Consider the following 14,356-nt stretch of genomic DNA (forward strand, 5'->3'; position numbering starts at 1 on the left):
TGACGCCCACTCATAGGGATCTTCCAATTAGTGCTCACCGATCATGACCTTACCGCCACAGGCCGGATAGTTGACCGGCTATCCGGACCCCCCACAAAGCTCCTACCTAAAGGTCATGTTTTAACGTTTTTAACCATGCTACGAAGTCTCCTATGAGTAACTCATTCCCCACCCGAGACAAGTGCACACCATCCCCCAAATACATACTGTCATCATTAATACAGCCATGCGAAATAGAATGCAATGTCCTGGAACGGAACAACCTACTCACTTTGTTATTAAGCTTTCTCACAGAGTGATTCAAAGCAGGAACAGAAATAGCCCCTCGCCACACTTTTCGTGGGACCATATGTGACCACGCAATTGTACACCCCGGAACTCTCCTCGCCAACCAACTTACTGTGGAAAGCATCGCCTCCAGGAGAAGTCGTCTACCGGTGGTGACTAAATCATTGCCCCCTAGATGCACTATGACTATAGACGGCGGTGACCTCGTCCGCCCTAACAAACCCTCGAAAAATTCTCGAAACTGGTCAATACAGAGCCCGCCTCTTCCGTAGAAGGACACCCTGTACCCGTATTCCCCAGCTACGTGAATCATGTCACCTGCTTTGAATACGTCCGCGGCACGCCTCACGTATGAGTGGCCCACGACCCACACCTCCTTCCTCGCAGCCGGTGATGTCTGACCGCTGGCCCGGTGTTGGGTCGACTGCATAGTTCGCCCCGCCTCGTAGGCTTGCGCAACTGAAAACCAAACAAAGACAAGAAGCGTGAGTACATCATTACAGCTTCACAACATGTGCAACCGCACATACCTCTTATAACACTTGGAGGACCAACGCCCCACTCGTTTCACTTGTTCAACATTAAGACCCCTAGCTGTAGCTTCCGTAGCAGCCCCTATCCGAAAGGAATGGGTCCCAAACTCGCCCGGGTTCAAGCCCGCAGCGGCAATTGACATCTCAAGCACCCGCTGAAACTGAAACTTCGTCAGTGGGGTGGCGTCCGCGTGTCTTAACAAGGTCCCCCCCCATGATGCCACCCTTCGTGCTAGGTAGTCTTCTAAACACTTTACCGGACACATGGAGGACCCGGGAATCCTGCGTATGAGTACGCAGTCACCCATCCCATCTTGATCGGTCTTGGACCTGACAAAGGAGACAGTCATTGTCTCTCCTCTGATCTGAACGTGTTCCTAGCACAAACCCCCTGTCACATCCCGTTTGTTCCTTGCCACCAGTTCGCTTACCCGCATCGCTCCATGAAATGCCAGCGTAAAAGCGGTTTGGAACAACACCGTTTCAAACTGAGATGAACATGTGGCAGGGAGTGCGGCCAACAACTGGGCCAACCTATCCAAACCTATCGGGCGGCTCTCATCAACTCTGCGACCCTCAAGGCGTTGCCACCCACGCAACGCTTTCTGTACAACGAAAGACGCTGTCGGGTCCTGGATACCATGAGCCCTGGCAACAAAGGAAATAGCAGCACGATGCCTCTGGGCCGTAGCCACCGATTTCCCAGCCCTACGTAAGGACATCAGAAAATTCACAACCCATTCCTCGTGGCCCCAAAGCCCCTCTTTATGGGTCCCCAAAAAGGCTAAATAGGACCGAAACGCCCCTTCATATGCCTTCCTTGTCCTTGGTGCTAGGCTCTCTCCCACGAGGTGACGAAGTTCGGGGCACCGAGAGACCAGAGAGCTTCGGGAAATGGTGCCGGCTCTGGGTCCGCTGTGGGAAGGAAACCCGAGAAAGCCTGCATATGAAAACGAGACAGTGCATCAGCCGCCTGATTCATCACCCCCGGGACATGTTTTGCTCTGAATAGCACATTCAGTCGCATACATAGTAAAACAATTTCTTTGAGCAGTCGTAAAAGCAGTTTACATCGTGCTGCCTGGCTATTGATGCACTCGACCACGGTCATATTGTCAGACCAAAATATCACAGAGTGATCTTTGAACCCCTCGGGCCAGGTTCTCAGGGCCACCAGAATGGGAAAAAGTTCCAGGAAAGCAATATTACTTGTCAGTCCATTGTCATGCCACCATGCCGGCCATCTTTGTGCCGACCATTTCGTGCCGAAGATGGCACCAAAACCAATGCTACCTGCCGAATCTGTCCATAGCCCCAGCTCTTCAGAGGACACGGCTGGTTTGTTCCAGACGACTCGACCATTAAAATCCGCCAGAAATGCTAACCAAATGCGCATGTCCTGGCGGACCTCAGCCGATAGTCTCGTGCGATGATGACCCTCCTTTAGGCCGACCATAGCTTGGGCAATAGAACGGGAAAAGGGGCGGGCCATCGGTATAACCCTCAGGGCAAAATTCAACTGTCCCACCAACTGCTGTAATTGATGCAGCGTAACTTTAGATCCATTTATGCACATGTGCAGGGCTGCCCTGAACTTCCCCACTTTGTCAGCTGGTAAACGAAAACAACCCTCACTGGAGTCTAACTCGATCCCCAGGAACTCTAGGCAAGTCGCAGGACCCACTGTCTTACCTGGTGCCAATGGCACACCAAACTGCTTCATTAACACACAAAATTCGGCCAAGGCCTGGCCACATTCGAGATCCCCGGCTGCCCCAAGGAACAGAAAATCATCAAGGTAATGCATTACATGTTGGAAACCCGTCCTCTTTGTGAAGACCCATTGTAGAAAACTACTGAATTTCTCGAAATAGGCACAAGATATAGAGCACCCCATCGGCATACACCTATCCATGTAATAATGACCCTGAAACATGAAACCTAGGAGACGCTGGTCGTCTGGGTGTACTGGGAGCAGTCGGAACGCTGACTCGATATCAGACTTCGCCATCAGCGCCCCGGGCCCCAGGCGATTCAAAATGGCTACGGCCTCATCGAAGGATGCGTACCGCACCGAACACACTTCTGGATCTATTGCATCGTTCACAGAAAGACCACGTGGAGCTGATAAATTATGAATCAGTCGGAACTCACCCGGGTCCTTCTTGGGGACCACCCCTAAAGGAGAACAAACAAAATTCTGCACCGGGGGTATACTAAACGGGCCGGCAACCCGACCTCGATTAACCTCTTTCCGGATCTTATCCTGTACCACGGTCGTATGCTGCAGGACCGAAAGTTGATTTTTACACTTCTCCACACCCTGAAAGTCCCCTACTGGGATGCGGAAACCATACGAAAACCCGTTCCGCAGCACCCCAGCAGAAGTACGATCCGGGTATTCACTGAGCCATGGAATCATCGCCAAGGTATCAATCGGGGTAGGTAAAGGCGCCCCTCGGACTATGTTAGACCTGTTTGGCGCCTCCTCTACCGCCGTTATCACCCGTTTTGGCTCTGCACGCGGACTCAGGATGGGACGACCCGCAGCCACTACATTCGTGTTTAAATTTACATGATCCCTGGGGTCTAGTACATTTACCTCTGTTGAAATTCCAGCAGAACCCCCTTTTTCCTGTATTGCTGGCAGGTCTCGAGTAATCGTCAGTACCCGTACCTGATCGAAAGGGCGTCCCCGCATATTGGCGGGAGGATTCGCCAACATTACTCCCTACCAATGGCATTTTCAACATACCTGTCTCCTTCATTTTATCCCATGTCAAAGAATCGTAACAGTCCCAGGTTAAGCTTTTATTGTGCTCTTTAGCCTTTCTAAAAAGATTATCGTAGCAGAACCAATGGTTACCCTGGTGTGACGTCGAGTACCCCATGATTCGCGACTGATAGGTCGGTAACTCGGAAAGCAATTCGGGCCTACGTTCCCCTAAGATCGACGTAAAAATCCCCCATGCTTTGCCCCAATTGCCAATACCCTCATTCACTTTAAAGGCGGCCATTTTTGCGCGCCAAACACTCGGATGCATGAGGTCTTTCTGGCCCTTAACATGCTCCACCTCATAATGATCAACAAGCAACGAGAAGATGTTCACATATTCCCCCGCCCAAATCTTCTCCTTAATCGCCAAAGGCACATGTTGACCCAACTGTTCTCTACGAGAGGGTGCTGACTCATCCCTCGCAATCGGCAATGGCCGCTTACCTGCACCGGACGCTGCCTCTGCGGTCGTACTCGTCCCATGTGTCTTGTCAACCCCTGCAACCGGCGCGGACACCCTGGCTGCCTCCCGTTTCTCACGCAATTGCTTCATCAGCGCCTGCGCGTCGACAGCCGTGGCGCCCTCACTACCTTCGCCCAACCACGCTGCAAGTTGTGCTGCCAGCTCGGGCGGCATATCTTCATTGGACACCGGGGTGACCACCACGGGAATCGGATTCCCCTCCACAGGTACCGGGGTTGGAGCCTCGAGCGGAGTCCGGGGAACCGGGACGTCTCCCCCAGCTGGTCCCTTCCTTGGCCTCTTGGCTCTCCCTCCGGGGGCTGCTCCAGCCGAAGGACGTTCCGGCCCCCCTTCCCCCTCTCTCTCCGCCACCCGCTTCTTCAGCTCGGTCATCTCCTTCATGAGGACCCGAAGCATCTGTTCAGTAGTCATTCTCTTTCCGCCTTTCTTGGGCATTTCTCCGACAGAGTGTCTGTAAGACAAAAGAAAGATTAAAACGCTCAAAATTGGCTCTTCGTTCCGTCTCGAGCTCACGTGCAGCGAGGAGGTGCAGCTTCAGAGCACAGGAACAAGAGGATGCCTTCGGATCTTGCTTCTCCTTTTATCCGTCTTCAGGGCGGGCGTAAACCCGCCCCTACCTGCCCCGAGGGCGTGGCCAGCTGCGTCAGTGTCTAGGCCAGCCCACTCTAGGGCGGGAAAAGGCGCGCCCCGGCTACGCCGCTTCGGGCATACCAGCCGAGACACGCCTCCCGCCCAAGATGGCTTCCCGGGGGGATCGTGGTACTCTGCCATACGTGCGGGGGGACCGAGTGGTCGCCCCTTTCCAGTGTAGCAACTAGTGTCCCCAGTTTGTGTGAAGTACCTTAGTATGAATGTATGATGGTTTGTGGTATGACTGTGATATGTCTGATTTACGACTGTATGGTTGATTTTACTGCCCTGTTTTGTGTCCGGCCCTCAATGTCAAAAATTATTTTGTTTATTGACAGTATATGCTAAAGGTCAAAGTAAATATACTTTCTAATATATTTTGTAAAATAAAAACAGCTATTTAATAGCACTTCCCAATTTTGAACAGTAGTCTTTATTTGGTTGAGAAACTAGCGTATCAAACAAAGTATCAGTATTGGCATCTTTGTTCTGTTGTTCAGATTTCCAGGCTCAGCCTTACTGATTAGAGCCAGCCCCAGTTGTGATAGCAGGAGTTGTCCCGCGAGGTTCTTGTTGTGTCATCCCACTTGAGTGGGTTACAAGAGGATTAATACTCTTGTCTGTTTGATAGTGGTGGTTTCAGCTGCTTCTCTCCACTTTCACTTATTTATTGTTTTTTATGATTTTTTCTCTTTTTTTTGTTGTGTATTTATTGTTTTTCACACTACTTTATAGCACATAAAGGGTATGGCAGAGAAGGACACCTTTGCCTATAGCGAAGATCATATCAAGAACCTTCTGAGCGCTCCACCTATATTTTCCTCGGTTTCCCTTAGCGTATCAGCGACTTCACAAAATGAATCTGATAGACTATTAAGGTTAAAGAAAAAACAGATAAGAACTGATTTGCACGGCCATTTTCTGCTACAGCATCTTCGATAGGGTACTATTCCAGGAGGGTTACAGATAAAAAATATCCCTGTAATATTTACAGAGGACCCTTTATTCAAGAAGGGGTTTAGTTTCATTGAAACTAAGTGTAGTAGGGACCTTATGGTCCTTACGATTGAAACAGCAGCCAGGATTTCCAAGAACGAACTTGAGGAAATTGCTAAATTAGAAGCAGAAATAAGCAATAACCAAACAATTACGGATTCAAAGGCTCTACTAGAAAAAGCAGATACAGAAATTCAGGAATTCAAAGACTATACCATCACACAAAAATCCAATCAATTTGAGAAGGATAAAAAAAACTTCTGTCTTGAAAACGCTTATCCCTTTTTACAAGCGGATTTTTACACAAAAACGGACTCTAGACGATATCTATCAGAAAACCGAGGCAGATCTCGCAATCAATTCATTACATTTTCGGACACATCGTCTTCTGGTGAGGACAGTGATAATAGTAACAGCAGACCAAATAGGAACCGGAAATGGAACCAAAACCAACAGCCTCAGGCTCAATCATCAAATTCTTTTTTAGGGAGAGGCCAAACGGGATCAGGAGGAAAACAAAGATATACTCAGCCATGGGAGATGACAACCCGCCACCAACATTACAAAAACTAGCGGTATCCCCGATTTTCAATTTATCAAATAGAACTTTAACAAAAGCTGAGGAAAGTGTTTTGGTCAAAGGACTTTCTTTCGTCCCGTCCAAGAGAACCGATTATGTAAAAATAAAAACTGAATTCATAGAGTTTTGCCATAAGCTGCGCCTCACGATGTTCTTCTCAGCTAATCCTACTTCAACATCATCTGAAGTTACAGGACTTCGAAAAAAATCTACATTCTGCCCCCCTGGCAATAAAATGCCTAAAGAAATTATAACATTAGAAAGAACAGTCCTCTCAGCCATCTCCGAGATGGAGAAACAAAAAAAGTCTGTAAAATTCAACATCTCTAAAGAACAAACTAATGCTTTAACAACTTTGAGAAATGATAATACAGTCACTATTAAACATGCAGACAAAGGCGGTTCAATCGTCGTTTGGGACACCACCGATTACATCGGCAAAGTCATGAGACAGTTAGATGACCAGACATGCTACCGCAAAATTGTAAAGGACCCTACAGCAGAATTTCAAAACCTATTATTTCCTTTGCTAAAGAAAGGATTTGAAGAGGGCTTTCTGGGCCCTAAGGAACTGGAGTACCTACAAAACAAACATCCTAAGATACCCATGTTCTATGTCCTACCTAAGGTCCATAAACACCTAACCAAGCCACTAGGTAGGCCAATTGTGGCAGGATGTGACTCATTACCTGAGCCAATAGCAAAATATGTTGATTGCTTTTTAAAGCAATTTATGGACTGTGTATCATCGTATTTACAAGATACGACTGACTTCATCAATAAGTTGGAAATGGCTGAATTCAACAAGGATAATGACTTATTAGTCACCTTAGATGTGACACAACTCTACACCCAAATACCCCTAAGACCTAGACCAGTTCAGGTGCCAACAAAATTCCTAGTGGATTTAGCAACTTTTGCTTTAAAAAAGAACTATTTTTGCTTTGGAAACGAATTCTACCTCCAAGTCAAAGGAGTGGCGATGGGGTGTCCTTTTGCCCCAGAGCTGGCGGTACTTTTTATGTCTCTCTACGAAGACACCTATGTTCACAACAACAACCCCTTCAGTGAATATGTGGCCACATGGTGGCGTTTCATAGATGACGTTTTCATGATATGGACTGGTGGGGAAGAAAATCTTATATCTTTCTTCAATTGGCTGAACACAAGACCAACAGACATACAGTTCAGCATATCCCATTCAGCAAGTAAAATCTTGTTCTTGGACGTTGAAGTATTCCCGGCTGAGGGTAAACTAGCAACATCATTATTTATCAAGCCTACGGATCGCAATAAGGCTTTACTCTTCTACTGCAACCACCCAAGGAGCTTAAAAGAAAATTTGCCATTTGGCCAATTTTTACGAATATGTAGAAATTGTTCATCTAATGAGGAATATAAGTTCCATGCATAAAATCTGGTATCCAAATTGTGCGATCGTGGGTACCCAAAAAAACTAGTCCGTAACTCAATGAAACGAGTCAGATGGATACCCAGAGAACGCCTCCTTGAGCGAAAAAATAAACCTAAGCTTAAACGACAACTGTGTGTCACCACCTATTGCCCTAATGCAAATAAATTTAAAAGAATCATCGGACAAAATTGGCATCTAATAAAAAACTTGGACGAAAGCTTAAATGCACCACCCCTGTTCGCATTTAAAAAGGAGAACAGCATTGCTAATCATGTAGTAAGAGCAGCGATCAAAAAAGAGGGACAACCCACCAGAAGACAAATGATGGGACTGGCTCCCATCGTTGGCCACCACAAATGTGGCACGTGCTTGTGTTGTGACCTGACTATAGAGGGAATACTATTTCAACATCGTGGCATCTCGTGGAAACATGAGACTTTCAGTAACTGCAAGTTGAAATTCGTAGTTTATGGAGTTTTATGCCCTTGTGGACTCCTATATATCGGAAAGACTAACCAAGAAATCCGCCACAGAATTTCACAACACAAATCAAGAATAAAAAATAAATTCAAAACTGCACCACTGTTCAATCATTGGATCCGATGCAAACATCATATAAATGATTTAAAATGGACCGTCATCTCTCGAGTTGAAAAGGACCCACAAGGCGGTGATTTGGACCTAAAACTATCGAAACGAGAAGCACACTTGATTGTAAAGTTTGATACAGCGGTAAGAGGACTAAATGAACTGTCGGAAATATACAAACTTTAGGACTCCACGTTCTGATTGACGCCTTTGAGTTCCCATGTACCTGTAGAATTCTTGTCTTTATTCAGATATTTCAAGTCCATCTATGGTATACATATATTTACAGTACCACGTGGCTTCATTGTATGCTGCAAAATAGCCAGTTAGATTACGAAGGAGCGCCACTCCATACTCAAAGATCCGTAGCGCCCATGCACAAGAGATTAGCGCTCCATTTAAGGAGAAGAGATTGTCTTTAACCAAATATGTTTCGCGCATGCGCGAGTAATCAGCGCCGACTTGAACGCCGAAGGATTTTGACACGGATAAATGGACCCTTTATCCCGGTAAGCCAGATTATGTAAAAACCCGGTACAAGCGCGAAACAGCTTGTTAAACCCAAGGCTCACGAGTCGTTTAATTTCTTGCAGCAAGGTGATTTGAACATCACCCTGCGCTGCAATATTTGACTGTGAACGTGATATAATCAGGTCCCCTTCGCAAGGCGCAGTCCTGGAACCACTTGGCAAAATGCGTGTTCAAATACTATATCGGACGCTCTTCTCACCAGTATCCTGGCATTAATGATTCATATTGTCCTATAGGTCCACCAGCAATTTCTTTTCATCCGCTCTTCAGGACACGCCACCATCTAGAGCAGAGGTACTTACTTTGATTACACCGGCTGATTGGATTCTGTGTCTAGTTTAGACGATGAGGAGCTCACGCACATTTTTGTGTCTCTCTTTTTTCTTATTTATGCCTACAGGCTACTTCTACTATTGTTTGACTCGTTTCTTCGGATATACTACTCTTGGTAAGCTGAGGCCCCATTAGGTGTTTTAGTGCTCTCCAGTGTTCTGTTGTTTTTAAAACTGTATACATAGGCTTTTTCTCTTTTTCTTTTTCAAATTAATTCGGCCCTGATGAGAATCCCCCCGACCTCTAGGGATTCGAAACGCATAGGCCTCTTTCCCCAGTGTCTGCTCTTCTTGTGTTGTCCTAGTGTTGACCTGTTGCCACACTAGTTGCTACAATTTCTACACTCACCCTTGCTAAAATACTTAGAACTAAGTGGATTCAAAGGAATGCTAAGGAGTGTAGTGCATTATTATTCTAAAATTCCTTTTATTTGTCTAGCAGACTTAGTACTTTGCCCACTGGTACATCCATTCCCCAGTTTGTGTGAAGTACCTTAGTATGAATGTATGATTGCTTGTGGTATGACTGTGATATGTCTGATTTACGACTGTATGGTTGATTTTACTGCCCTGTTTTGTGTCCGGCCCTCAATTTTGTCAAAATGTTTTTGTTTATTGACAGTATATGCTAAAGGTCAAAGTAAATATACTTTCTAATCTATACTAATATAATAAAGAGAGAGCCCAAACCTTTGAGGCGGGTAATCTCAGGAACCACAGCACCAATGACAACACCCAATACAGCGTTGGAAAGGGCAGTTGCAGCAGAAGGACATAGGCTATGCAGACGCCCACCATATACATTTAAAAGGTAAAAGAACCGTGCCAGCAAAGTAGTCCCTTGTGGGCGTGTCTGTTTTGTGCTGTGGGCGTGACAAACGCTGGGGGCGTGTGGTACATTCCGCCCTTCATGCCATGTCTCATATCGTGTGCTAATCCCACCCTGCTCCCTTTAAATACCCCTGCACCCCATAATCATAACCCATCCTTACTCCTTAAAATACCCCAACACCCTTAAACACTAACCCATCTTAATCCTATAAATATACCCTGTACCCCAAAACCCAAACCTATCCCTAAACCCTAAAAATGCCCCTGTACCCCAAACCCTAGCCCTGTACCTCAAACCCCAAACCTACCCCTGAACCCTAAAAATACCCCTGTACCCCAAAACCCAATCCTAGCCCTGAACCCTCAAAATGCCACTGTACCCCAAAACCCAAACCTACCCCTGAACCCTAAAATACACCTGTACCCCAAAACACAAACCTAGCCCTGAATCCATAAAATACCCCTGTACCCCAAAACCCAAACCTACCCCCTGAACCCTAAAAGTACCCTGTACTCCAAAACCCAAACCTAGCCCTGAACCCTAAAAATAACCCTGTACCCCAAATCCCAAACCTACCCCTGAACCCTAAAATACCCCTGTACCCCAAAACCCAAACCTAGCCCTGAACCCTAAAAATACCCCTGTACCCCAAAACCCAAACCTAGCCCTGAACCCTCAAAAATACCCCTGTACCCCAAAACCCAAACCTACCCCTGAACCCTAAAAATACCCCTATACCCCAAAACCCAAACCTAGCCCTGAACCCTAAAAATACCCCTGTACCCCAAAACCCATACCTATCCCCAAACCCTAAAACTAGCCCTGTACCCCATAACCCAAAACTATATCTGAACCCTTAAAATACCCAAACACCCCAAAACATATACCTCAGTACCCTAGAACGTTTTAAAAAAACATTCTTTTACCATTCATGCATTTACAACGAATTTTGTTGTAAATGTATGCGTGGTAAAAGCATATAAAATGTAATGCCATGCGTTATAATGGCATTGCGGAGTCATGGTACTTTCGTAATGAAAGTATGGGGAGTGATGGTATGCGGAAAGAAAGTTGCGAAATAATGGGTGTTTACCCTCACCCAGTAAGTACATTGGTGGCAGGCCGGCCCACATCTCCAGCAACATACTCATATTTTTTCACCACCCATTTGAAAAATGCACAGGTCTCTCTCATTGATGGCCAGCAGCGACATACACTTTTAGACACACCTCCCGCCACAAGTTCTAGAATTGCGAACTTTAGAGCTGGGGAGCTACGTTCGAATCTCGGCATCAGCTCAACATTCTGAGATTCCAGGCAAATTGCTGTGTCTCTCCGTGCCTACCACAAATTAATGTGTTCTTCTGTAATGTAAATTGCGCTCATGCCATGTTGTCGAGTTGGTGCTATATAATATTGCAAGGAAAAATAAAGTAGGGAAACTCGAGTTCACACACTACTGAATGCGCAATCTTAAGTGCATCAGCAGTGCACTGTGAATCGGAGCGTTTCACAGGCCTGTCACAGATAAGAAATGCTATTAAAACGAAATCCTACAAAACAATATACTACTGGCCGGCAGCAATTCATACACGGACAACGTCGGGACGGGCTGCTGGTATATTTTGTAAAATAAAAACAGCTATTTAATAGCACTTCCCAATTTTGAACAGTAGTCTTTATTTGGTTGAGAAACTAGCGTATCAAACAAAGTATCAGTATTGGCATCTTTGTTCTGTTGTTCAGTTTGTCGTTTTAATGCATGTGTGAACGTAATTGCACATGTTTTCCTAAACATAAGATTGTGTGGATGGTAAAGTGGTACAGGTGATGGTGGACTCATGCTTATGGTTCACTATATTTGGTAAATCTCAAAATGCAGGAAAACAGACACTTACCTAGAGACATTCATCCTGGTGTGTTAATTGTGCACATGATTGACCAGGCAGGTATTATTGGACAGAAATGGAATACAAGGGACAAAAAACGAAATAAAACATTAAGTTGCCAAGAAAGGGAATTCTATTATTTTGTGACCTTATCAACATGAAATGGGAATATATCTGGATCCTAGAGCAGATCTCCCAGTGTATGTTGTAGGGGAAGGTAAGACTGATAAATAATTTGTTGATAATTTAGTCATTTCCTTCTGTGTTCAGTGATAAATTAAGGAGGTTTGTAGGATTTACACATCTAAATATTTTGAATCACAATCCAGTTACGCATAGGGTACTGGGACATATGGGCCAGTTTTCAAGTCTTTTTTTCAGAGCCACCTTTATAGTTCTACTCTTTAAGTTGCTCTACATAGTCTAAGATACTGTTTCCAACTTTTTTCTCATGTGCCTATTACTATTCCATCTGTGTACAATGGATAATATTATCTGCACCTACGCTGGCTGTTCGCATTAAAGATCCCTCACAAAGCAGCCCTCACACACTTGAGGAAACATTAATTGTATGGCCTCACACTCACTGGCTGCTGGTGCTGCTTTCTCATTGCAGTTTTCATGTGCGAGTGCACTCCTCATTGACCGTGATTTGATCATTGCGAAGCGCTTGCCAATGACTGTCAGGGATGTATGTCATTATAACGCATACTTTCACAACGCATGCCACATTACAACGCAACTTTTACAACGCAGGATCCATTACAACGAATACCTTTACAACGCATGACATTACATAGCAGCTGCTATTACAACGCATGCCATTACAACGAAAAAAAAGGTAAGTATATTATTTTTTTTAAAATGTAATAAATAAATATTTAATAAATTAATATTAAAATTACTTAAATTAATTTATTTAATTTTTAATAAGTACTATTTTTAAAACTAAACCCTAAAAATACCCCTGTACCCCAAAACCCAAACCTAGCCCTGAGCCCTAAAAATACCCCTGTACCTCAAAACCCAAACCTACCCCTGAACCCTAAAAATACCCCTGTACCCCAAAACCCAAACCTAGCCCTGAACCCTAAAAAACCCCTGTATCCCATAACCCAAACCTAGCCCTGAAGCCTAAAAATACCTCTGTACCCCATAACCCAAACCTAGCCCTAAACTCTAAAAATACCCCTATACCCCATAACCCAAACCTAGCCCTGAACCCTAAAAATACCCCTGAACCCCAAAACCCAAACCTAGCCCTGAACCCTAAAAATACCCCTGTACTCCATAACCCAAACCTAGCCCTGAACCCTAAAAATACCCCTGTACCCCAAAACCCAAACCTAGCCCTGAACCCTAAAACCTAGCCTGAACCCTAAAAATACCCCTTTACCCCAAAACCCAAACCTATCCCTGAACCCTAAAAATACCCCTGTACCCCATAACCCCAAAACCAAAACCTAGTCCAGAACCCTAAATTTAGCCAAACACCCCAAAACATATACCTCAGTACCCCAAAACATATACTCAAATAGTCATACTTATTTTTTAAAATTACTTAAAAAAATATATTAAATATATTTTTAAAAATACATAAATTATTTTTTTTTAGTTTTAATATTAATTAAATAAATTAAATAATGTTATACATTAAATAAAAGAAAAAATAAAATTAAATACTTACCTATACTTACGTTGTAATGGCATGCGTTGTAATAGCATCTGCTATGTAATGCCATGCGTTGTAAAGGCATGCGTTGTAATGGATCATGCGTTGTAAAAGTTGCGTTGTAATGGTAGTGCGTTGTAAAAGTTGCATTGTGATGGCTGTTTCCCACTGTCAGTGACTCCTTTCAACACATGGGCTTCAAGCAGTGTGTATTACTGACTCTGACAATTAACCTATAGGTATTCTACATTAAAGTTTCAGTTACTAAGGATCAAAACTATTCTTTTCAAGGGAAAATTCATGTTTAGGAAGCCGGATGGTAAGAATTATGGTTAACCCCTTCCAGGCTCATGACGAGCTGGGCTCGTCATGAAGTAGCCTCCTACCAGGCTGATGACGAGCCCAGCTCGTCATACATAATGTACTTTTGAAAATCCCAGCACAGGAGCAAAATATCACTAGCAGCGATGGTGTTAAATTACTTTACAAGAATACACAGAGGTGTTTCCTTAAGAGATTGTGTGTTTGCAGGGTTATATTATTCACATTAAGCTGAAATGTGGGCCATGCCAACAGCATATAAAGTGAGTAGTATTACCATCAACGTTAGAAATTCTGTCAAGGATATGTTGGAACATTTGTGTGCTGAGAATATCATAGAGCCACTTCAAGCCACTGAATGGTTGTTGTCAGTTGTAGTGGCACCCAAGGCAGATGGTGAAATAAGACTGTGAAAACCGGAGCATTCTAATATTTGGGACTCACCCTCTTGCCGCCACCGCCAGGAGTCAATAGATTGCCAGCACCATAG

Source organism: Lissotriton vulgaris, chromosome 2_1, assembly GCF_964263255.1.
Source record: "Lissotriton vulgaris chromosome 2_1, aLisVul1.2, whole genome shotgun sequence".
Classification (NCBI taxonomy): Eukaryota; Metazoa; Chordata; class Amphibia; order Caudata; family Salamandridae; genus Lissotriton; species Lissotriton vulgaris.